The 27,737-nt window shown below is 36.3% G+C and overlaps 1 protein-coding gene across 6 annotated transcripts in view; it reads right to left on the reverse strand.

Moving 5' to 3' along the window:
- Positions 1 to 26,045, reverse strand: part of tnr (tenascin R (restrictin, janusin)) — a 167,287-nt gene extending 141,242 nt beyond the window's left edge. For all 6 annotated transcript variants that reach the window (XM_028021451.1, XM_028021450.1, XM_028021449.1 and 3 more), the window contains exon 1: positions 25,733 to 26,045. The gene's annotated coding sequence lies outside the window, so the exon portion shown is untranslated. The remainder of the gene's footprint in view (positions 1 to 25,732) is intronic.
- Positions 26,046 to 27,737: the final 1,692 nt, after the last annotated feature.

Raw genomic sequence — 27,737 nt, forward strand, 5'->3', positions numbered from 1 at the left:
TGTAAAAGGTCAAAGCTGTTTTCATTCTTTTCTAAAAAGCCAAAACAGTGTCTATTAAGCAATGGATGGAGAAGGACATACATTTTTCCCTATTAAATAAGCAATTTATTTAGCTTTTATTTACAATAATAAATAAGATCAACATATGTTGATGAAATACTATAAATTATTGGTTTTAACAGTAAATAAGGGGAATTGTTTTAGATCCTTAATGTAACTGTGTTCATTTTTGTCATCAAAATTGTTTATAGCTGGAGAAAAATATATATTTTTACATGGTAACCAATTGGTTTTAAAATAAATCAATGTTGCTTTCACAACATTTTTCCTCTTATGGTGGAACACTTGTCTTGATCCACAAGTGTTTGAGTTTTGGTTTTCTATTCTGTTTTGATATTTTCCTTCTTGTATATTTATGTTTGACGGTTTTTGTCATATTCTGTTTCTTTGTGTTTATTATTGCTAGAAAAGAATTTAATATTTTTAGGGTTTCATTTTATTTTACATTATTTAATCTTTTAATCTGTAATCTCATATACTAAGTCTTTATTAGTGACTCATGACATCATTTTTCTAGAAAATTGAAATATGATAGCAGGTCTATTCATTAAATATCTGGAAGTCTGTTTCTGATTTGACATCAAATGAGAACAATTAAATGGAACAATATCAATAATGTTTAAATGCCCCCCTACAGTGAACCAAAATGGCGGTCATAAATCTGACTAAAATCTTTTAAAAGACATACATTTGTAAAAACATCTTCAACCTAGTTTAAGATCCATTCAGATTTTTCTTGGGATAGGTTCCTTGGCAAAATTCCACAAAGAATTTAAAAAATGTTGGAAAAGTTAGCAGAGGGGAAGACGTTCTGAGGGCTAGAATGAAGTTATTTCTGAAAGAGGCACATTAATTAATGACTCATCATAGCTATTTCAGGCTCTTATGGAAGCAGAAAGAGAAACCTGTCAACTCACTTCAGAGGCCTGTCATGTAAAGTCATGCTATCAAACAATGTTCTGCAGTATGTGTTGATTATCTATCATGTGAAGACTCAGATGTTTCAATGACGTGACTACCTCGTTCCCTGACGGATGCCGAATGAAAACAGAGCCGTGTCACCCCCAGAGGAGCTTAATGATCCACAAGAATGCCGATGCATCCACACAGGCAAACACAGCAAAACAAAAGCCCCTGTACCATGCACAGAAACAGTAGCTTATTGATCACTGTCAGATTCATCTATAGACTGGAAACAAGCCTCTAAGCAACATGAAAATTAGGACACTGATAGTCTGTTCGTTAGCACAGTCAGGAATGACACCCGGCCACACACAGACATTCACCACTCTGTGCCTCATTTTGGCACATTTACACACTTCCACAGAGATCGCCAATACCCTCCAAACACACAAATACAGACTGAGTAATTGACTGATATGGAACAGTGAACAAGGAGTTCTTGTCTGCTTTTTGAATTATGTCTGGTGATGAACAACCAAGTCTCTGGTGAGAAATACAGTGTGAGTATCTGAGGGAGAAAGACACACAATGGTAAGAAAGAGTGAAGCATAGCAACTCAAAAAGACTCGGGCAGAAAGGAGTGAACTGTGTGAACTCCATCCCCAGGTTTGCCCACAGACAACACAGGAGCCAAACTGGTCAAACAAACCATAAAATAAGATGGCTTGGTCTAAGCCAACGTGGAACCAAAGAACTACAGCTGCCTGGATGAGACATCCAGATTTTTCTGGGGTGGTAGGTGGATGGGCCTGCCTGCCAGACTTCGAAGGACATTAATTGTGTTAGTCAGTGTGACGAAAGACACCACACAAAGGGAGACAAAAACAGAAGGCAAGGAGTTAAGAATTGAATGGGTAAAAAAAAGGCATAAAACAAGGACAAAATGCTGACTGAGACTGACACAGATCTCCTAGGAGATCAAGGGTGCAGTGTTTATAACCATCAGGTTAAACTTGTGTTCAAGTATTTTAATATTAAGGAAAAACATGTTCAGGCTTCTCTATGTTCATGTAGTCACATAATACATTTCTTTTTTTTATACTCCTTCATACTTCTTAACTAAATGGCCTGTACTTGTATAGCGCTTCATCTAGTCCAGAGGACTCCAAAGCACTTTACACGACATTCAGTCACCCATATTCACATGCTATAAATATACTTTCAAGATGTAAATGATGAATCCAACTCATGTTTTTTTTTCCATTGCAAAAGCACTTCACTACACAAAGTACACAACCACTGATAAATTCAATAACTAAAACTTAATAAAAGCTACTGACGGTTTAATAAGCAACAGATAATAATAAGCAAAATGTTTTGCAGAACATACTACTTTCATTTCTTTCATTTTTTCCCCCCACATTATAACCACATGCTGCAATGTATTTTATTGTGATGTTATTTTGTACTTCAACAGAAAATGTCACATGTTTAATGGATGGAAAATAAAAGTCTGAAAATTATGGGGTCTTTTTACTTTTATTCACAACCTGCCTGTCTAACACAGGAATAACGTAAGTTGAATTTTAGTTTTGTCTGACCTTCTTTCACATGTTGCTTTTGCCTTTCTTCCATAAAGCTCAGATTTCAGGAATGCACGACTAATATTTACTCTGCCACACTCGCACAGTTTTGATATGGATCTCTGGAATTCCTCTGATGCTACCAGACGAATTCGTCATTTGTTCATTAAATGTTCAATGTTCTCTTGGCTGCTTCTCTGATTAATGATATACTTATCCCCACCTGTCAGTTCAGGAGGAGAACAATGTCTTGGTAGGTTTGTACTTGTGCCATACTCTTTCCATTTGTTCATGACGGATCAGACAGTACTCATTGAGATATCCAAATCTTGGGAGGTTGTTTTCATACACAACTCTGCTTTTGATTTTTCCTCTCTTAAGTGTCTTTTGTGTTTATTGGTCTTTATGATGTTTGTTCATTAAATGTTCAATGTTCTCCAGCAAACCTCTAAAGCAGGGGTGCCCAAAGTCGGTCGTTGAGGGCCGGCATCCTGCATGTTTTAGTTCTCTCCCTGGTTTAACGCACCTGGATCAAATGATGGCTCGTTAGAAGGCCTAAGAAGAACATTGAGATGCTGAAAAGGTTGTTGGTACCATCAGGGAGAGAATTAAAATGTGCAGGATGCCGGCCCTCGTGGACTGACTTTTTACACCCCTGCTCTAAAGCCTTCATAAAAGGCTGGCTGCATTAGATCTTAGGACTTGATACAAAAGACGTATTTGCAAAATAAATTGAAAATCACAGATACTTCTACCTTCACTTCAAATTCATGCATTGCTCTGTATCAGTATTTCACATTAAATCCTAATAATATACAGTACAGATTGTTTGTGTGACTTGAGAGCATGTAAAAATATTCAACGGATGCAGACAGTGGTTCAAATGACATGAACCGCCATTTCTACCCCCAGTCACCAAAACAGATCTATTACAGTCTGTGGGATTCCTGACATAATTAATTTCAACATTTCTAAAAGTCTATACTTTGATTGTATTTTTTCTTTGCAGCCAACATGTAACCTTTCAAACAGTCATCTGAGCAGCAAAACGGGGAAAAGTGATATGACCAGAAAGCTTTTAATGAAGGTATTTGAGATGGAGTATACACATGTTGAAGAAGATGGAGCATCAAGAATCTCTTTATCCACAGCTGTCTTACAATAACTGCAGATTGCTCTGGATAAAAGTGTTTGTTAAAAATATAAACACAAAATATAACGCATTATACCACACAGCGAAAAAAACTACGTAAAAAAATGACTGAATTTCTGCATAACAAAATATACATGTTGCATCACTAGCTTTAACTGCTGGAGTATTTTGTAAAATAAGACATTTCTTAAATATCTCCACCTTATCACAGTCAGTCCATATTTTAACATTAAAACAAAATAAATGCCTCTTTTCTAATCCCTTAATATGAATGTCCATTGTGGAATAAGGTCTAAAATCAAGTTTAAAACACCCCCAAGACAATAAACATTTAATTGGCTGACTTCTCATTGAGTGCTCAACTCGACTCTATTGCATCAAACAAATATGTCTAAATTATCCCGAAAGGACGACTCAAACACAATACCCCCACGCAGGTGATTTGCTCAAATAAGGAATTGCTACCAATAAACACACAATGTGCCGGTTCCCACTCACTCAAGCTTATTGTCTCTTGAATGCCTCCTCCTTGGTTTCTTTTTTATCATCTCTATAGAGCAAAAACCATTATACTGATATAGGCTTAAATAAGCTTTGAATTGCACACTTTTCAGTATTGATAATAGCTTAAATGATAAAACATGGTGTTGAGTATTGATTACTATGCACTGCTATTGATTAAAATAATCTTATCCAGGTCAGATATGATCTAAACATACCCAAACAAAACAAAACAAAACAAACAAACAAAAAAGTCTCATGGGTTAAGAATTTCATAAAAGACAAAGGCAGAAGTCCCTGAGTTCACAAAAGGTGAATATAGAATCTTTCATTTTCTGATAGTCTGAGATTTCACCCAATTTCAAGCATGACTAGCTCAATAAGATTCCTGCATCCATTTAAATATTTCTCCTGAAATAACATTTATCCAATTTGTCTCGTGGCTTTTTGCCTCCATACCTCCATCTCACACTTGCTTGTGGCAACCAGCTAAAGTAAACTGAATTTCAAATGTGAAGACTGGCAGTGAGAAAAAGAAATATTTATACTTTGGACAACATATTTTGGGGGTAATCCATCATGACACGCTTACCTAATGTAGGGAATTTGGTATTTTGTGTTAAACAAAAATGTGATGTCTTACAATCCAGCACAGAATTGTATGTTTTGTCTTTGAAAAAGTTAGACAATAGCTTCGGATGTTTAATCTAAGTTTGCATCACTCTCAAAAACTTGTTCATTTCACTTTAAAGTATCAAACTGGTCATGGCTATGGCAAAGCTTTTAGGCCCCATTGGGAAATTGTGCATGCCTCTCTCAGAGAAATACTTTGGTGTGCCAACAAAACAGCCATTTATTCACCATTTTCCGGGCATTACTTTCCTCAGACCAAAGACGGTGTTGCTTCCTTAAAACCACTGCTGTTTCTAGGCACACTGCCTATCTGAGCAGCAACATGCAGTGAAACACAAAATCCATCCAGCCAACAATAGTACCTCTCTATAATCTGCTACATTCTGTATACTGGTCATGTTGCTAATTGGAAATGAACTAGATAATGAGACCTTGTCCCAATGTGTAAAAGGGAATATTTCTCTTTCCCATTAACCAATGGTTCAGTACTGAGCCTGCAATGACAGTATTTGTGTGTGTGTGTGTGTGTGTATTTTTGCATCCATCCTTTCACACTTGTAATAAAAGAAAAAGGAGCAAGGAAAAAAGGCAGCTTGTGATACTTGTGATGGTTCTTAGTCTTATCTCAGTGCCCAGCTTTACTTTGACTACTTATTGCATGCACTGAGAAAAATGTCACATTTTTCACTTAGTGCATGGGAAAAATAAAACAAAACAAAAAAACAAAACCCGGATAAGCAAACGTAATTATCTTTTGACACTCACAGTTGTCAGTGAGTATTTATATATCGTGCCCAAAAAGGTAGGAAATAGGTTTAAAAATGGGTTTAAGATGGGATTGTCATCAGGTTAGATAGTGGCCCCAAATTAATGGCTGAAACAAAGCCAGGTGTAATCCAGGACAATGCCTGGTAGCAAAAAACAACAACATTGACTGGGAATCTGTACCAAATAAACTTAAAGTCTGCAGGATAGACCTCCTTCTTCTAAGATGTCCCTATCCATATTTTATTAACAAGGCTACCACTGTGTACTCTGATGTGGCTGAACACAAATTTCATAAACAACATTTCTATACTTTATGCACACACTTCGCAAGTGTCACAGTGCATGAACAAACTTTTTTTTCAGTTTATATACTAGTAATGTAGTATGAAATAAATATTCAAAACATTTCAGTGTCTCAGAGTGCTAGCAAGGTTTTGTACCAATCACAAGTCCCTTGTACAAAATACTTTGAGCTTCCTCTGTCTACTTTGTTTTGTATGTTGCTTTTAATTTATTTTATTTTTTACACTTTGTGCAGCACTTTGTGACCCTGGTCTGTGAAAAGCGCTATAGAAATAAAGTTTACTTACTTACTTACTTTGCTTTTTGTTTTTAAAAAGGGACCAAGGCAGCAAGACAATTTCAAGTCAACCTGCAGCTGTTACCACTCTATGTGACCGCTATGCATTGCAAGTTCTATCTCTGTTTTCTTGTTGAACATTATGGGCTGCCTTTGACAATCTCTGGTTTAAAATATAAAATAGTTTGGTAAAACTTAAGCTATTCCAGCCATACTGACCACTCAAAGTGAATTTACTCATGGTCCTTCAGAGATAAATTATCCAGATGGGGAAATAGCACATCACCATGCACAACCTGATCATTGTCAAGAATTATTCTTCTAACACAGAGTCACTCCCCCATTCTTCAGCCCCTTCACACACACAATCTCACCCCCTTACATGTTTGTGAAAAGAAGATGTGTTGTTTCATCTTGTGAGTTGGACATATTGTTGGATCTGTATTGAAATAAGAAGACAAATCTACCTTTTGCAAAACTGTTGGGTAGATCTGAAAAGCTAGCTGCCAACTTTAATAGGGAAAAAAATGTGCATCTGATACTGATCATAAGTCTGATCAGACTTCTTATCTGTACATCAACTTACAAATAAACCCTGTGGTAATAGAAAACTTCATAAGAATACAATTCAAAATGATCGACTAGCAGATTTCAAGTGAAATCAGGGTTCACTTAAGGAAAAACCAACTAAAATTTACCTCAAACTCCAATTGAAATCAAAAGCACTTTTTGTTGTTGTTCCGTAATTCTATAGCGCATGCCATTCAAAACTAACAAACCACATAACAGTTTGTTTTTCAGTGAGTTACTCTGATCTGTGTCCAGCAGGGATGATTAGAGTTATGTTCTTTTCCAGGTTTGGCATGTTGAATAAAACCCCCTTGAAAACTAACTGCTAAATGTCACAAAGGAGGAGAAAAGGGAGAAAATTTATGAGTATGAGAGGGACCAACAAACAGAAAGTGAGGGAGGATGAGAACAGAATAGCTCATTGTGCAAAATCTCTCTGGGTGGACAGTCTTCGTAATGAGAAATGCTAACATTGCCAGACTTTTTTTTTCTGTCTTATTAAAAAAATCATTATGCTCACACAAAAGAGTGTGCCTACAATCCATCCTACCAATCAATGTCCTTTATAAGGATGGCAGAACACAGAATAAATGTGTTCATACTCTTTAGTGAATGGCACTGGAAGATAGATGGATCCTCGTACCTGAAAAATAATTTGCTTCAACAGGAAATCATCTTCTTGTGAGTGGGAGTGTGGTTTCTGAACAAGAAATGGTAAAGCATGCAAAACCGCCATCTGTCCTATTCGAAAAAGGTTTTGATTTATTTAGGGTTACTGTTGTATCTGTGTGGGTTACCCAGCTAAAATAATTTGTGGAAATATTGACATTATCTTGGACCTCACGCAAATCAAACACAGAAATCTGCAACAAAAAGTTGCACCCTAAACAACTCTCAGATGTCATGCAAAACTGATCATGCCACTGCCTGAACAACAAGTAACTTCAGCTGGGCTGTGCAGCCATACCTGGTTGAAATGTTGGTATGGGTGCAAAACATTAGACTCCTCATGTTTGATCTTAAGCAAAGTCAACACTTTGTAAGACTGGAGGTGCCATTAGCAAGACATCTAAAGCTGATATTAAAAAACTTAAAAAAATATGACCTCACTTATTGACGGCAAACACAAAAATGTAACTTTCAAGCACATATCAGCACATATCAGTATAAAAATTAATCATGTCCCCAAGTTTAGAGTCAGGTGTTAGCTATATTTCTCTACGGTTAGACTCAATCAATTTGAATATGTGGTCATCAGTCAGATTAAAAGTACCCTTTGAAAATAACACCCTAAAAACAGATATTAAAATTTAATTAAGCTCTGTATTAAAAATATTTTTTATTGGTCTAATGTAATATTGAAATTATAAACCTCGTGATTTTATTAGCTATAAGTGGAGAATTACAATAAGTAACAGAAATAAAGGCATTCAAACATCCATCTGTGTGTAATTAATCTATATAATGTGTTTCACTTAACTATAAAATTCCTAAAATAAAAGGATTTTTCAGTATTATATTGTAATTTATTGAATGGCTCTGTATTAGTGACGACCTCTGGTGCTCAATCGCTGAACATCATCATCATCATGGTTTGAGTCTATTTTTTTGCTTCACATTACCTTGAAATTTTTACTGTGACCAGAAATGTTTTCAATCAAGACCTAAGAATGATGATAAGTTGTGTGAAATGAGCAGATTCAACTATGGTTTATACATAAGGGTTTTATTTTGGATCTTTTTCTGTGGCTCAACAAGCAAAAGCTTGTTTTCAATGAAAATGGAAACAAGTACAAGTAGTGGACAGGAAAAAAAGAACAAAACAGAAGCAAACATCCAAAAGAAAAGCTGAGAGATGCATTTATAAAGGCTGAATAACTATTACCATTCTCCAAAATATTTAAAGTCTGAATCTATGCCAGTAAATTATGAATAAATAAGAATTGGCTCAGGGTTTTGCCTGGGTTTGATGATATTTAAATATTCTTGTATTGTTGAAAGTGCAAATTAAAAAAGTTCCTCATAAAATAAAAAATAAAAAACAAGATGGTCTGTTAAGTGTTTATGCTTAGACTACATTTAAGAAAAACAGGAAATTAGCTTGAATCACAGTGAGAATGCAGTTTTGACTTTAGGTGTTTAAGCGACGCTAAGCTTGAGAGGAGTGTGTAGAGAACTAAACCACAATGTCAGTGGAAGTTAATATGATTAAGAAAAAGCAATAACATTTTTACCATAATCAACTTACACATAAATAAGAGTCATGATTATATATTGCTTTGAGTTTGTGTTAAATGCAAAAACATAATCACATTACAATAATCTTTTAAGCTGTGATTGTGGTTATTACCCATATGTCTGCATTTAAAAGCAATTAAGAAACTGTGAAATCTAATTATACAATTGATATCAAAGTGTTAGACTTAGGTAAGTTAGCTGCTAAAGAGATACTGTATTTGACACCTTCAGCTGATGACTCTATGATCTGTCACCTTTTGCATGCTACCACAGTTACTAAGCAAATCTCACAAAAAGTATATGTAGAACCATACATAAATCTTGATGTTGCTTAACATCTGTTGTGGAAACGCACCATGCACATTGTTGCACTGTGAAAGCCCTAAAGGCAAAGTGTGCTCTACTATCTATTAAACTGCAAATGTTGAGACTTAAGTATCATCATCTGCTCCTGGCCACTAAGATCTGCCAGGACTCTTGACTGTCATACTCATGCAGCACAATTTCTTGTGACTGCAATAACTGTGTGTGCCAACACGGACAATAATACTCCCATTCAAACAGCAACAACAACCATATAACAGAAAAAGAAAACCATGAATCATATCTCAAGATGAAGTTCTAAAGAAATAGTGTGCAGAGATCTGCTGTTTTCCTCATTTAGATAATTGTTTTCTGTGGGACAAGCACAAAATAACTGCACTGATATCAAGGTAAAAAAAGAAAAAAAAGAGGTTTCTTTCACTTCTTCTTTTCTTTTCTTCTGAATAGCCAGTTAGCAAAATCAGCTTGTACATTATCTCCTGCTATGAGATCTGTTATTAAAATGCTAAAATGTTTCTTTATACAGAAACACTTTCACACACTGATATAGCTCCTCCCAACATGACACTTCACTTACTTCATTTGGTGAAGTAAGTGTAAGCTTTTATTATCACCTGTGGATGTGAATGCTATAAGATTAATACACTAAGAAAAAAATATACTTTTCACTTCCTGCTTGTCAGGAACAATTAATGGAAGAGAGGGGCAGACAAAATCCCGCAACTGGCTAATGATGCTGAAGTTCCTGTTTCGTAGCTTCTTACTAGTGACAAAATTTAATCAGAGCATCAAAACTTTTGAATTACTACTACTTGTATATTGGACTGATGATTAAACACGTAGAATGGTTTATCCTACTACAACAAAGAAAGTCAACAGTATTTAAGTTAAATTTAAGCTAAATTGTATTTGTTTCCTTTTTAGCTTTTTATGGCAAGGGTTATTGGAATATGCAAAGTTTTTACTTTTTACAGAAAAAGTGATATTTGCAAACTCTGGAACCCCAAGCTGCATGACTACAATAGTTACAGTATGTGAAAATATGTGAAAATAGCTTGCAGCTTTTGTGACAATCTAATGTGGGTGACAGTAATGAGTGGTGTGCACAATGCCTGTCAACAGAAATGTGCAGGCAAACAACACCGGCAGAGACACAAAAAAAACAAAACCCATGGACAATAGCAGTACTGAATCCACATAATTTAGTTTTAGATTTATTAACTAATCACTAGCCTCACTCTTATTAGCATGTGCAAACCCCTTAGTCATCACCCTCAAAACAGTTACATGTTAGGCAATGGATCCATGAGGAAACCGGTATCCTCATGACTGTAAAAGTATGAATTGGTAAGGTGTTCAGAATCTCACACAGACTTATCTTGCTCATAGTGTGCTGCTATTTGAACATTTATTTTTAAAGTCTTGCACATCATGTTAAACTCAAACAGTCACAATCTGGGACACAGCTTTTGATGCGCTTCGATCTCTCTGTTGATTACACAGAGGAAGTCAGAGAGGAGGAAAATGACAGGAGTCAACACATGGAACATCGATGTGTCCAACCACCACTGTCTATTTAAGTGGAATCGACTTATGCTCATTTCCCAAATTACGCATATCTGACTGGCCCAACGCTGCAGGGGCTACAGGAAGCACGGGGACACAGAGGAAGGTTCTCTCTCACACACATGCTCTCTCTGTTTCTCCATTTCTCCGCAGGGAATCAATGATGTCTGCTTAATTATTGGGTGAATTTAATCAGCGGCCCAGCAGTACATACTGGCTTGTGACCCTGTAGCTGTCAGGAAGTCATTTGGTTTCAAGCAGTTAGTGGCTGAATACCACCACAATAATTAAAGGTACACCAATTTAATTGCTACAAAAGTGTAGAAGTAGCAAAAAGCTACCGCTGCATTGTTGATGCTCTGTTCTCAGCTATTCATGGACAGGTATTAGAGAACCACTGCTCACGTTAAATGTTTTTGTAACAAATAGCACAGAATCCCTTTGACCTAGATAGAAGTATATGTGGATGCATACTGCCATGATTATGTACTTAAAATGAGTTCATTACCAGACCTAACATACATACTGGTATACAGTGTGTACAAGTATACCTGTCAAAAGATTGCTTACTGTGTAGTATGGTATTATGTTTCTAATTACTAATTTAGAGCTTAGGTAACTTTAAAACTAATCCAAGTAGAAATTATTTTTGTTTTCTTTGGACTATTTTTGAATATTTTTCTCACATGAGAAAAAAAAGCTTAGTTGTGGCTGTGATTTGTTTATTACATTACAAAAGTTTCTGAAGGGAACCCCAACACATTTGGAAAGCTTTAATTATTTGCTTCAGGATCTACTGAATTTACAGCAGTGATGCAGCACATTTTAATCCACCACCAGTTATCTGAGGCTGAAATTTATTTCACAAAGAAAAGCACAAAAATAAGTGCAGAAATTGCTTGATCACTCAATGTTTTGTTTTTTAAAGCTATGGATGTATTTTTTGCTTTAAGAATGCTGACAGGGAAGTACAAAGGGAGATTCATTGGAGGAGGATGGGAGTGGCAGAGACGAATGTTAGAGCGGTGTAGGAGAGCTGTGATACAGCAGTGAGGTGTGCTGTGGGGACCACAGTGGTATTCAAAGTGAAGGTGAGAGTGCATCAAGAATCAGATCCAAGCCCTTTTATGTTTGCTTTGGTGATGGACAGGTTGACTCATGACTCATGTTTGCAGATGACACTGTGATCGGTAATGAAAGTGGGATGCAGATAGAAGAAAGGCCAAAAAGGTAGAGGTATGGTAAAGAAAGGATTGAAGATTAGGCCCAGAAAGAGAGAAAACATCTGTGTACAAAACCAATGAAGGTACTTTAAATTCTTAGGCTCAAAAGTCCAGATCAGCAATGGAGAATCTGGAAAAGAAGTGAAGAAGGATACACAAGCATGTTGGATGTTGGGTGGAGAAAGGTGTCAGCTGTGATCAAAGGGTATCAGTAAGACTGAAAGGAAAGTTGTACAAGACATCAGTGAGAGATGTTGTGTGGTTTAGCAACAGTTCCAGTAAAGAAAAGACAGGAGGCAGAACTGGAGGTTATGATGTTGAGGATCTCTCTGGGAGTAATGAGGATGGATAGGATCAGGAATGAGTACATCAGGAGGCACAGCTCATGTTAGATATTTTGCAGAATAAGTCAAAGATGCTGGACTGAGATGGTTTGGACATATTCAGGGGGGAGACAATGAACATATCAGTTGAAAGATGCAGAGATTGAAGCTAAAGGGCATCCCAAGAGAAAGACCAAAAACAAGATTTATGGATGTGGTGAAAGAGGACAAAGTTAGTTAATGCAAAGGTAGAAGTTGCAGAAGATGAGACTAAAGCAGTATTTCTCAATTATGATCCTCAGGCTCCCTTTCCCTGCATATTTTAGATCAATCTCTGTTCCAGCGCACCTGATCCAAATAATTGAATCACCTCCTCTGCATGCCATCAACTACTGGAGAAGCTTGTTAATCACCCACTTATACAAGTAAGGTGTGTGGCAGAACGAAAACACCTAAAACATGCAGGGCAGAGGGGCCTAGGAACCCGAACTGAGAAGCACTAGACTAAATGGATACAGATGATTTGATGTGGTGATCCCTGAAGAGAAAAGAAAGGAGAAACTCCCTCATTGCAAATCTTACAAAAAATTCATTATTAAAGACAAAATATAAAAAAAATCTTTTTTTTTCACCAAAAGGGATGGCAGAACCCTGAAGAAAGGTTCTCAAAACATTGAATCTATTTATTTTATTTTTGAATGCAATGGAAATAATTATATGAAAACAGTTTCTGTTTTATGAGAAGAATAATAATATTATAAGAATAATAAGCAATTATAACTGTGTTTTTTCACAGTATAGTACCATAACACGAGTAAATTCATAGATATAAAATAGGACTTGAAAGTGATATTGACTTTTTTGTATTACAGAGATGTTTTGCAGGCATGAACAACAGCTACAGCTCCCATTGGTCATCATTATGGGACTCCATAGTGATTTTGATTCAATTTATCGAAAATCCCAGAAGACTACTATCTTATTACCTCTAATTTGAAATTTTGCTTACATAAAAACCATATGTACAGCTGGTAAAATGCTGGCAATAGAAACAAAGCCTCCCCTGATCAAGATATTTTTTCCCGTTGATCAATCTGAGTAAAAATATTGACCTATTCAGAGTCTCACTTCCATAGGATATAAATCAATTCATAATACCTCATGATTCTTCATCATAGAGAGGATATTTCTTTCTGGACTTTCCCTAGCTATTCTAATTTTCAAAAATTAGTTGCATAAAGTTATGTAATAAAGTATTCTCATGTAATTGTTCTATAAAGACTGAAAATGGCATTAGGACCCGCTATAAAAACAGTGCTGCTTTTCATCCTTCCTCATTACGACAGTCTCCCTCTGACTCCAAAATATTGAGTTGCAATTGCTTGATTAATTTTAAGAAAATATGCCCAGTGTGCATGGGCGTAGGTTTGGGTGTGGACGGTCGTGACATGTCACGACCAATATTCAAGGGATATAAAATAGTCCTGACCAATTTTTGCCATATTAATTAAAAAAAAAAAAAAACATGTATTTTTTAACAAAAACAAAATAAATAAACGAAAATCTACATTGATTAGTTTAATATTTCAATATACTACGCAGTGGTAGCATTCATTTTAAAATTCGCTGTTATGAACTATGACGACCCGCTATTGGCTCACAGAACGTGGATCTACTTTCTTTGATTAGCTGCAACAGGCGGCGGCCAGCTGGCCACACGCGGAACGGAAGCTTGGTCCATGGTGCTGACAGTGAACGCGTCTCCTTCTGAGTTTGACATTTATTATGAGTCTCCATGTCGCCACCAAAAAAGAAAAGGACGACAGACATTAGAAGTTATTTCGCTACCTCGGCTGTAAGTACAGTGAGGGGACCCATAAGTTAGATATCTATCACGCAACGCATTTGTTGTAAAGTCCGGTGTTTAGTAAGGTCAGCACTGAATGTGAGGTAGAATAGGTCTGTTAATTATGTAATACTTTTTCACATAGGATGCTCAGACAGCAGAGCAAGGGGCAGAGCAGAACGATGGAGAGGTGGCTGGAGCTTCAGGGCTCCAGGTGAGGTGTTGGATCTTTTTCCTGAAGTGCAAGAAGTCATTTTTTGTTCTTATCTGCAATTGTGTTTGTTGTATAATCAGTAGATCCAGAGGATATTTCTTTTGATCTTACTTTTTAATGTTTGCTGAATTTTGAACAGGAAAAAGTAAAATGTTCTTGAACTGATCTGCTGAGTATGACTGTTGACTGTATCCAAGTTATGGTTATGGTTGGGGGGAGGGAGTTATTAAGCCAATGTGGTGCCCCCCTCCCCTCCCCCCCACTGGTCAAAAATGGTCGGTGCGGGGGGGGGGGGGGGGGGGGTCAGTAAGTTGTAAGGTCCCACCAAAACTTAGACCAAACCTACGCCCTTGCCAGTGTGTATGATGTAAATCATCATAAAAGCAGCAGAGGCTTAGAAATTGGTTTGGTAATGGGGAGTTTCCATTGATATATTATTAGCTATGTGCTACATCGACTGCTGGCCCCAACCCACCAAAGAAAAAAATTCAACCATTAAAACTGCACTGAATTGTTTGAATAAAAAATAACTAAAATAGTTTGCAGTGAAATCTGAGTGTAGCTCCAGAGCAGTGATTTTTAGGCAGAACCCAAAGAACGAAAACTTGTGAAAATTGCTGCCTTCTTGTGTAATATTTTTAACTGTGAAAGAAGTTTGGTTCCTTGCAAAATATTGAAAGTGAATATCGGCAATCATATTTTCAAAAGCTTGTAGCTCCGGTACAGGTACAGCCTAGCAGGAACTGTTCCAATGCAGCATAAACACTGTTTTCTAAAGGGTGGCTTCAAAATTATGTGATTATATATTGGATTTCCAACATTTTTGTGCATTCGAAGTAGTAGTCTAGGAGAAATTTGATTTCTTTGCAAATATGCTTGCCTTATTAATTATATATTTTATTTTTTATTTTATTTTTTTTTTCATTTTAGGAAAGCTCAAAAGCTTTAACGTATTGATGACACATAGGAGCAAGACACCACAGAATAAAGTTGCTGTTATTAAAAGGATACAAAATTTCTCACACTAAGTTCATATTGTTTTATTGCAAAAATAACGAATGGCGCTTTCCGTACCACAAAATATATTCTGTCCAAATTGCTACAAGTTATATCTGATGCATATCTACTTATAACTGCTCTGTTCTGCATTTTAAATTAAATGTGTAATCTTTCAGAAAAAAAATTTCTTTTTCTTTTTGCAAATGGAATAACTGAAGCCATGACAGTGAGCAATAAGAATGAGAATAGCTTTTTAATCGAGCTTTGGACAATATTAAGTAAATGCTCAATGCCAACAGATTGATATTGAATTCAGTATCAATTTAATGATGAGGGTCAACCATGTTTTTTTTTAGTAGTGATTTTTTTGTACGAAAAATGTTGACCCGAGAGAAAGCAAAAGTATATACTATACTAAAAAAGGAATACTTCAGCTTTTATTGTTTAGTGTCTCTTGACCTGTTTCAATGTGTGGGTCAGTATGATATTCTTTTAGTATGGCAAATAATGAAAAATATTATGCTTTATGCAATTCACACAAACAGCTAAAAACAAAAGCATATGACATGACCGAATTTATATGATTTTAAAGAAAATCACAGCACATGTTCCAACTACGGCTTAATATGCTCAAGATATTTTTTTCAGATGACATGGGTATCTAGCAGACGTCTTTATTATTTTAATTTAATAAAACCTGACTAAAAAGGACAACGCTAAGTTTGTTAGCAGTATTCAAATCTTAAAAGTGCATCATTCTGCCCGTCTGCTCCTTATAGAGTAAGGCTGGGAATGCAAAGCCCCATGTTTATTTTTGCATAGGCACATTAATGAGCAAGTTGTGGCCTCATAATGAACAGTGTTGCTTTTATTTTACCACCTCCATCACATGCATAAAGAATTTATAGAACCGTAGATTATGAAAGCGACATTCTTCAGCCCACGTCTGAGCTTTCAAACCTTGAGTGTTGATAATATTACTGGGTAAATATCATTGGCATCAATTCATTTGTGTATCAATTGCAACAACCAAATGGATATCTGATAATGATAAAACTAAATGTTTAGATTTTGTTTGTTAATATACAAGTTGGTCAAACTAACCCAAAATAATTTTCATAGCACTAAATGAACTTCCAGCAGAAACAGAACAAAAAACATCAGACAGGCAAATTTGTCTTTCTTTCTTGTAATGGTGACTGTCCCATAGCCATTACTCTATTATTATGAAAAAGGTTCGTCATTTGGAGATTAGATAAATTTGTCTATATGGGATGTCAATGGTTTCAAAGAGCAACTGGACAACAGAAAACAAATTCTCTCTGTCAGCCCAGTTTCTAAAACATAGAAACATTTGGGTGATGTGCTGTTTGCTCAAGCAGAATATATTTTGTGTGGCAAAACGTAGACTTTTAGACCAAATCTGGACTTTCCCCAACAGATTTTAAAAACATCTTTGGCTGCAAAAGCTTTCGACACTGTGCATGCTCTTCACTTCTCGCTCCACACTGACACACTGGATGAGGTACTTAAACATCAAAAAGACATTTTTTACTCACTCCATCCAGACTTTGCATCTTCCTCACTCTCTGAGAATAAAAGCAGCCAGGTTTTCTTCCACGATAACTTGGGGAAGATATTTTTATTCCGACTTGACAGTTTTGTTTTCAGGCTGCCAGTTTGACACAGTAATTAGGGGAGGAGAGGAGACATGTCATGTACACCGTGTCAGTGAAAACATTTGCAAATATAGAATATTTCAGGGTAAAATATGTTTGTAGTCTATACAGCAAGTAACTGAACTGATTCCGGCCCTTTAACTCTGTGTCCAGATCCCTTTATAACTCCAGCATGCAGATGTGGTTGACATATTATATTTTTATTCAGCAAAGCATCATATCTTAAACTATTTCTTTTTGTTTTCAAGAAGACTGTGCCATTGTAAAAATCTCTATAAATGCAAATTCAAATCATAATGAACCTGCACTGTAGAATAATTAATGTATTCAGGCCAGATTTTAGGGGCCAATTTTCTTCAGCAAATAGTTTGTCTTCACCTCATCAGTCCAGGTTTTATAAGAGTTCAAATATGTTTCAATATATTGGATTCCTAACGCCTAGCTTGTACACACAAACCCCTGCATGAGATCAGTTACTATTACCAAAAGGATTTTTAATAACCAGATATTTTTATTTGTAGATAATTTTACTATGACTCTACTCTTTTTTTGGGGAAAGCTCAGACTAAATATTCTTTTTTCTTTCTTGCTTCTTAAGCTACTGACGTATTATTCACTTATTTGAAAGCACACTTGGTGTATTTTAACAAGCTGTAAGACTCAGCTTCTGCTTGTTGAAACAATGTGAAAATCACAAAAAAATAAAATAAAATAATGAGCCTAGATACCTGGAAGAAAACCGTGGACCTTCAACTGTCTGCTTTATCCTTGGGTAGAATTTATAGATGCCTGAAGGTGCCACATTATTTGTTTAAACAAGTAAGTGCAATTCAGAATATACAATGTCCAGTCATTTTTCAGTTCTGTGTTCCAAAAATGAACATGTTTACCTCCAAACTAAAGCATACGACATTGGGAAGATCTTGGGTAAAGCACAACCGAACACTAAGTACAGAAGAAGTCAATATGTAAAAAAATAATAATAATAATAAAATCCTACATGAGGCTTTTATACAACAATTAATACATAAAAAGATCCATCTGAAATTAATGTCAAAAAATAAAATTAAATGCATAAAAACAAGCTAAAAATGAAATTGGACTACAGCAGTTTGAAGCGACCTTAAATCTACAGTTTGTTTAAAAACCAATGACATCTTGTCAATGGTTCGTTATCGGCATAATGAGAAGCATTGTCGTGACGACATGCTGGTGGGGAATGTCAGAAAAAGTAACAGCTTTTTAAAGAGACAAAAGCAAATTTCAAGGCATCAAATTGCAAAGTCAAATTTTGTCTGACGTATACCACATTTTTAAAACAGCTAAAGGTAATAAAGTTTCTTTAATGTGCAATAAATTATCGCTATGTGCCAGGAAGACAAATAACACTGCCCTTTTGCATATCTAGTTTAAACTGTATCAAGCCACAATCTCAAAAAATCAGCTTTTTTTCTGTCCTTTTGCAACACAGCTGTTACACGAGGTGAGCCATAGCTGTTTTACCCTCCAGCTAAAGGTGTCTCTTGAGCCGCTGTGTTTGTATATATGAACATTCTTCACAGGCTGCCTAGAGGGGGCTCCCGCCTGAACTTGAGGCTTTTTACTTTACAGTAAGGGACTAAAAGCAAGCAGCACAGAGGTCATCTGAAACACTCCCTTCTCCCTAAGGACATACATGCAGCAATGTGCTTATAGATATCACAAGACACATGCACTGGCACTGATATAAAGTCTATGCACAAACACTGGCACGTGACTAGAGCGGTAAATATCGTTCAAAGAACAGATCGTGAAAAAGATGGGAAACCTTTAAAGATTATTTCTGGAATTGAAAGCGAAGCCATATGAGAATGTGAACAAACAAAAAACTGAAGGCTGGAGGAAATGAGAGAGTGAGAAAGATGGACAAGGGAGAGATAACACCAGATGCTAAGTAGCTGCTGAAGTGGAAGAATTCCAGTTTAGATACATGCAGTTTCGCTAATGAGGAACATTAACGTGGCCTCTCCCAGCAACTGTAAATCATAGAGAGCATAGGAAGATGCAAGGATAAAAATAAAACCTTCCTACTAAAGTACAGTACTTCATAATAAAAACCATGAGCCAAGCAGCAACACTTCAACAAGAAGCTTCAGCTGAACTCTGAACTCTCTCTATTCTGTTTCAAGCATTCTGGCAAAAGAAAAAAAATATTTGTCTGTGATTTAACAGATTGAAAGTAAAGACCAAGGTGAACACATCTCTAAGGCACTTTGTAATATAAATCAGAGGCTTATCAGTTCCATTGTGTCGTCCCGTGTGGAAAACACGTCTTTCAGGTACAGGATGGAAAGAACAGAAGAAAGATTTCCACTCCTCTCGACTGCAAAGCCCTCCATCTTGCCCACATTATTTCAAGTGGGCAGTTCACATTTCTCCCTGCGTTTTATGATCCTATCAGGTTTCCCATTTTCACTCTCTTCACTCACTGTTTAACACACAGTAAAACAAAAACTACCACAAGGCCTTAAAAACCCAATACTCTCTCCCTGTCCCACCACCATAAATCCTCTGTGCTAGGCAGCGCAATTATTTTAATACACTTCCAACAAGTTTAACAGCTCCGTCGATTGTGAGGTCAAAGTAGATGGCATCAAAACAGTTTGAAAACATAAATGTCTTTTATTGGTGTTCCTGCATATAGCAGAGAGCGGCTGTCTTGGACATCCTTATTGATTCTTGTTTTACCCACACTCAGCACTGTCACTCTACACCGTTCACAAACTGCATATGGGAAATTTACAGCACCTCGCTCAATCAGACATCCCATTCTCAGCGAATACTGCAAACTATCAACCCTTCTGTCTGTGTCCCTTTTTTTTTTCCGAAATTGAAGAGAAGCCAGCGCACACTGCCTTCTTTCTGAAGCAGTGCCGTCAAACAGACGAGCTTCTTGATAAGATGAACATAATTGGTACAATCATCCAGTCTCCTGTTGGTGAATTGGACCCCTGTGAAGCGCTGTGTGGTTGAACGATTAATGCAAGAAGAGAAAAGTGAAGCTGAATGTTTTATTGTCTCAAGGATTTATTTGAGCAGCCTTAACCTTCATTAATTAGAGCACACTATGAGCATAATTATTACGATCAGGATCTTCAAACTACGTCAATGGTTTTCAGCGAAGGACAGTAAATAAAATCATCTGCAAGTTATGGTGTGTGTGGTATCCATGAATATCCACATATATTAGGCATGTTGGTGCACTAGTCAGATAAAATGATGTGAGCTGAATCCCATATTCATTTTTATACTGATGCCCCTCACTCTTAATTTGAATCAAATTTGCTCTACAAAAAAGAAACTTCTTCAAGATCTTAAATCCATTGTCAGAAAATCGTTCTACTTAAGCAAATCTAATACCAATGCATCCATATAGTGTCATGCAAAACTATTCGTGATTTTTTTTTTTAGATTTTGTTACCAGGTAGCATTTTACATGATGGAATAACACAAAGTAGAATGTAAAAATATGAAAAGTGATGTATGTGGTTTTACTCAACTTAGTCAAGCTACAATTTGGAGCAGTTGAAACTGCAGTGTTTTGCAGTCTGGACTTCTAAAAACTGAAACTACATTCACAGTTACATTGTATATACAGTGAACAGCAGTTTTCTAGCTAAACCACAGGTCAATTGGATTTACCTTGGAACCGTGGTTAGACCATTCTGACACATCATTTGATTCAAATTATTACATCGTAGCTTTGGTCGTAGGTTTAGTGTTGTTTCCCCACAGGATGGCGACCCTTGGCTCCAGTCTCAATTCCTTTGTAGGCTCAAAAAGGTTTTCTTTCAGACTTGCTTTATTTTTTACCAACCTCTATCTTTCCAGCAACAATAAATTATAAAATGCATTCTGATAAGGCTCACTTTTCTGTTTAAAATAACTTTTTGAAATTAACTACCTTTGAGAAAATATTAAACATACTTTTTACTAACCTCACATTCTTTGTTTTAAAATGGCTCTTTCATCTGATGTCACATTCAAATCTTAGATTTTGGGTTTCCATTAGTTGTATGCAGAAAACCATCATAATTAGAAGTAAAGGCTTGAAAACAGTCTGTGCCCAACAAATACCTAGTATACAATGTGTTCCACTTAGTGAATTGAGTCACTGGAATAAATTAACTTTTTAATAATATAACTAATTGAATATGGCTTTATATCAATATACATTAGTTTAAAAAATGTTTTGACTTTAGATGTGTTTATTTGACAAACTTAAAGTTTGGGGAAACAGCAGTACTGCATAATGCTTACCTGTTAACCACATGATACTAATACAACAAGTATTGTAGTTTAACAATTTTACTATATTTTTGTTTGATTTACCCTGATATAATTTCACTTCAACTGTTTGACGAAAAGTTTCAAACAAACAATCCCACTTGTTTTTGAAGTAAAGTTGTTCAAATTGTCAGCATGGCAAAATATGGACATCTCTGCTCCATTAAATCTGTTATTTGCAATGAGCAATGAACCAAACAATGAACCAAACAATGAACCAAACATTTGGACAGCAGCATCTCATTTGTAAAAAGTGTTTTCACCACTTATGAAAAGCGTCTTTGTGGGTATTAACCAGTATGTCGATGTGTAACTTTCTACTCGCACTAAAAATGTGGGTTTTGTTGAATAGGGTCATGCTGTAATTATGCATGTGCAAAACAAAAAGAAATTATCTAGGTTTTTCTTAATTCTCAAGTAAGTTAGATAATAGCACAATATTGAAAGCAGAGGTGATGTATTCAGCTCTGGACCTGTCTGGAGGAGGACAGACTGAGGGGGAAAAAAGGCAGATGTGGTGAAAAATAGGAACACAAGCAGAGAGAAAACCATCATTTCATGTAAACGCAGAGACTGATCGGTTGATTTCCAAGGCTTTTTTCCAAGGTGATGTGATGCTTGCGAATGGGAAGGCTTGAGGTTTTCATTCCTCACACAAAGCTTGGCTTTCCCTCTCTCCCATGTGAGACCACTACCATTAAGCTGAGACACAAAATATGAGGGATCTCTCACTCTTTTTATCCAATCGTTCTCCTTGTGATTGCAGTGGACCATTTTTTTGAGGTTTCTTCACCTCACCGGCTATTTACCTGTTCAAGTCTTTGCACTAGCTTTTATTGTCACATATCTTTATTCAAAATCACATCGATTTGGTCACATGCTTAAAATCTTGTCCTGATTAAATAACGATGACGTCAAAGTTTAGTTTAACATCTAAATATTAGTTTGTCCAGTGTATTTTACCTTCTATGTTGTTTTTAAAAATTGGGTTTCATGTCTGGATTTCTGATTCTGTGTATAGCACTTTGTTAATTACATCTTACAGAGTCGAACAATCCAGTCTATACAAATACTTGCTCAAGTCTTTCCCGCATTCTAGTTTGCATTTGTTGAGAGTCAGTTTAGATAAGAGCCTGCGCTTTAGTCTTTGAATTGCAAATGGTTTCAGTAAATTACTCCAGGAGCAGGTGGTATTAGTAAAATATTTTTCACACTCCCTCCTTTTCAGGGCTATCACTGCTGTTCTCTCTCCTTTCTGACTCTTTTCCATTTGTTTCACTGCCAATGGGCAGCTGAACAAGATTGCAATTGTCTGCGTTATAATTAATAATTTACATAATGCTTTATTTTGATGGGAGTTTTATTCCCCCACTGCAGCCCCCCTCACGTTAACGTTAATTGTGTTAGCTAAGCTATACGGTCATTACTTATTGTTAGGAAGAGAGTTAAACGTGTACATATCCAGCTGTAATTATCGACTGCGGCGTCCATCAGATAATGTGCAGATTTAAACACAGGGGAAGAGAAAAAACAGAGATAGAAATCTTTAACCATTGGTTCTAATATCCATCACACAAGTGTATTACCAATTAGATTAGTGTGACTCTATTACAGAAACAACAATCTGGAGGTTGTTATACAAACATAAAAACAAATGCTTATAATTGAGCATAGAATTTGAATTAGGGAGATTGTTTTTTCAGATTTTTAAGGACCATGTCTGTAGCCTGTTTTAACGTTATGTCGGTCTGTGTGCTGAATCCTGAGTAGGCTGCTTTGATTTATGTTTTCAAGGTGAAGGAGCAAGACATGGGCATTTGTCTGAACAAATGCCAACTTTTTCCTCTCTGTCACTTTCCTTCCAACTTTTTGTTTACTTGTTCTGTGCTGCTTATCTGCTTTCCTTCACTTACAGTTCCCTCCATGAGATGTCACACATATAATAATCTGGCTTGTGCAGCCTATGAGTGTGCAAGATGTGGATGTGAAGGAAATTTCATGCCAAATTATTGTGTATTCATCACCATATTGTCGTTGTATATTGTGAAATAATCAAACCCACTTTGCCTTAAATTTAATCTCGGTTAACGGTATTACACTCTTTTATACTTTTGTTTTTTTAAGGAATGTGTTCTCAGATCTGAGTTGAAAACTGGTTCAAATTAAGATCTGAGAGTAATTAGATTACTGTACTGCTGCGCATAGCACAAACCTTGCTTTGTAAAACTCTGTTATGCTTGTAGTAGATAATTGATTTATTAAGTATGCTCCTGTTAAAATGCTGGGGTCTTGCCATGGCACATTGAACCACAATACAAACTTTTTATACCTTAAATGTGACTTACATCATGTAATTTCAAGTTAAAGACAAACATACCTTTTTAGGGTAAAAATATAAAATCACCTTTAGGTTCAGTTTAAGTAATCATCCTTCTTTAGCAGGATTCTAACACCACGCCTCACCTCGACTTGGCGATATTCGCCTACTCCCACTTTTTACCATTTTTTTCCAAATGTGTGAGGAAAGCTATTGTCTACTCTCTTTTTAAGGCCATTGGACTAACTGAATTGAATCCCCAACCCCAACTTGTTCTCCTGTTCTGACCATGGACAATATGTCTGTCGGACTTTGACAAATTAAACCAGCTCGATATATGGCAATAACCTTCACAGCAAAACACTGGGTGGAGGTGTGTGGTGGGGGGTGTTACAAAGGCAGAGGAGCAGAGACTGAAAGAGGAATGGAGACATGTTCAGATGGATGAGGGGATCATTCAAGCAGGACACGGCATTTCAAACCACAATTCAATGTATGTACATCAACATCAACTTTAAATGCCAACAAGAGAGTGTAGTTGAAACATGCTAAATTATCTGAGATAAAATGACAAGTTAGTTAATTTCTCCAACAGTCTGAAAGCTTTATAATTACTGTCAAAATAGTACAGAGCATGTAAGTTAAAGAAATAACATCAACCATGCTCACAAAAAGGTCATTTTTGGGTTGCAAAAGGAAGCAACTGGGATCATAATGAAACTGCAGTTAAGACTGAAAGTCTTTATATCCATAGTGGATTCATGTTTACGGTGATCCATAAATTTTATCCATATGTTTCTTCTGATTAAAAGTAGTAACATTTTGGAGTGTCTAATTTGGAGTCCTGACCTAAATCTGATAGAGAATCAGTGAATAGAGTAAATGATTAAGGTAATGACAAGAAATCCTCTAACATGAAAGACTTGGGGCTCATCCTGACACATTTTGACTCAAAGTCCAGTGGAAACATTCAAAAAGCTAGTCATCAATTTTATAGGAAGGGTTTGACAGTTATGTCAATAGAGATCTTCCAGTGATCATTTAAAAAGGCATGAGTTTTAACATGTTTTCTAGTAAAATTTTAGTAATAATAGATGTTATTTCTTTTTAAACTTGACACTACTTTTACATTCCTGAATCATCTTCTGTGATATGTATGTCTTACTTACTATCAGGGAAAGAAAAAAACTCTTTGGGTGGATAAAAATAGATTAAATCCAAATCTACAAATCTACTAAGAGGCTATGAAAAAAGTGGGGCTTAACTGCACTTTATTTACAAAAAAAGAAGTCCCATCAACTCAGAATGTTGAGAGTTTTCTGTATAAGGAGGATTTTATTCAGAGTTACAGTTGTTTATTTATTAATTGTTTTCCAGACAAAAAAATATTTAAAACTACAGTAAAAACCAGTCACTTTCAACAAACATCTACTTCAATTAAGACAGTGACAATCTGACATAAGCATCAACCAGTCCATTCTTTTCCTCAAAGCAAGCTTATATAGTGACCCTTATTAAATTGTTCAAGGGGGACTTGCTTTGCAGACACATTTTCCCAGGTTTTGACACAAAGCTCCTGCAGTACACTTGAACCACACTGCAAGCAAAATATCCTCTCAACAACCCAACAATAAAGGGTCGTTAGGCAACTATTGTTGTGATTTCCTCTGCTCGGCGTGATAACGCCTTGATTGATGCCGAGCCTCCCCAGTTAATCACCTGCCCTAGACGATGACTGTAATGCTCTGGCACAAAATTAAAAACTGAGATGATGCAGCAACTTCAAAAGGCTGATAAATGTGCAAAACTGTGCATGAGTGAAGAACCGAGATAAGTAGACATACACTTACCACAAAGTAGCTCACACATGCAGAACAGACTCTGCTCCATTCAAATAAAATAAAAAAAAAGCTCAAGTTAACTCACCCGGTCGGAGCTTTGTGATGGACTCAGTCTTTGCCTCTTGTTCTCTTTAATTTCTTGGTGGTGCTGCACAGACTTTCTGCAGGAGGGTGCTCAGCCGTCCTGTGCAGCTCCACGTAAAAGCATCGATCTCTCTTGGCCAAGTGGAATGAGTCCCTGCTGCCTCCACGAGAGTCAGATGTGCTCAGCCCTCTCTGCCGCTCACACAGCCTCACACAGATGCACAAGGAAATATGAGGATGGGCAGCCCGGCGTTCCGCTCCCTCTCTCTCGCTCTCTCCCTCCCTCTTTCTCTCCAGCGAGCTGAAGATGCTCTCACTCTGGCTGCCGGTTTCTCCCCCTGTTACCCCCTCCAGCTATCCCCTCACTCTGTCACTCTTTTTTTGCTGAGTTGAACTGCATGCGATCTCACCATCAGCTTTTTTTTGTTTTTTGGGGGGGTTTTTTTTGCTCTTTCTCAATTGATTCCTCTGGCTTTCACCTCTCTCAGAACTGATCGATGTATCTTTGCTTGTGCAACCTCTAGTGGCCGTGTTGCTCGGAGGGTCCGAATTTATATATTTTATTTTTTATATTTATTTATTTTTTAAAAAAGAGAACATCAAGGTTGCTCTAGAATTTCAGCTTGCATCAGCTAGAAAGAGGAGAGGAAAAACCATTGGAAACACCATGCATTGCTGAGAAACACATCTAGGTAGATATTCTTTTTTTTTTAGTTTCCTCCTGTAGAATCTAAGAGAAGGCTTAAACTAATGTTTCATTGTGAGTGTTATTTTTATTTTAATAATATCCCTCTAGCTGTGAGGAGGTGTAGATGTTCATTTAGTTTGACAACCCTGATCCACATCATTTTCTTCCTGTCTAGCCTTTAAGTGGCTTCTTTTACTCTGAAGCTGAGGGCATTCTTCTCATCAAACAGAACGCTAGCATCAGGAAAGGATTGTTTCATCTAAGGTGGTGATAAATGTTGCAATTTGTAGGTCTCTTATCCTCTTAATATGCAAATACATTTTAAATGAAGGGAACCTAAAAATCTTGAAAGTACTAAACATCTGGTCAGTTGCTTTTTAAAACATGAGTCATTTCTGTCACAAAAGAGTTTTTGGACCTGCACCCGCTAAAAAAAAATCATCTTTACTACATATTAATGATGATGATGCGATGTTACCAAACACCACAGTTTCAGGAAATGCTTGTGACATTCTTGAAAATAAAACAGGTGACTGGGGCAGATTTATCCTCCCTGGACAAAAGCCAGGTCTTAGACCTAAATCTTTCATAATTTATCCTTTTTAATGTGTATGTTATGTCTAGTTAAGCTTTTAATCCTTTTAAGATTTATTTAAGATGATCAGCTGTGGTAGCTTCAGATGCATATTATGTTTTTATGACTGCCACTTTTTTGTTGATGTTGGGTTTTGTTTTCATTTTAAATGTCATACTTATAGTCAATTAATTATCCATTTGCATTTTATTATTTTTTATCTAAAACAACAAATCAAAAACAATGAGGATGATATTCAACAAAAGTGTTGGTGAAAAACACTAACAAAATATATATACGGTGTCTAAAGCAGATGTTCACATTAAACCTAAGTTGCATTAACAAAGCTGGATAGACAAAGAGCAGGAGAGAGACAGGTTACAGTGCTATTCCACTATTTAATGAAGTACCGCTGATTATTGTCAAGAGAGTTGTTTCATTGCTGAAATAACATTTACTTTGTGCCAGTGATGCCTTACATTTTAGAACTCATGATCTAGCCAGTCCTTGGTGCCTTCAGGGACGATATTAATTAGCAGTCTCAGAAAAACTTGGAAGACTTCACTGCTTTTAGACTCTACATCTCAGCAAACTTTATAAAATTACAATGCCAATGTGCTAAAAATCAGTATGAGTTGTAGTAAATCAGATTGTTATGGCCAATTGTGTGTAACGGGCCGTATTTTTGAAGGGACATGTCAACAGTTTGTTGTACTGCTTGTAAGTTATACAATAGAGATGCAT

Source organism: Xiphophorus couchianus, chromosome 6 (assembly GCF_001444195.1).
Source record: "Xiphophorus couchianus chromosome 6, X_couchianus-1.0, whole genome shotgun sequence".
Taxonomy (NCBI): Eukaryota; Metazoa; Chordata; class Actinopteri; order Cyprinodontiformes; family Poeciliidae; genus Xiphophorus; species Xiphophorus couchianus.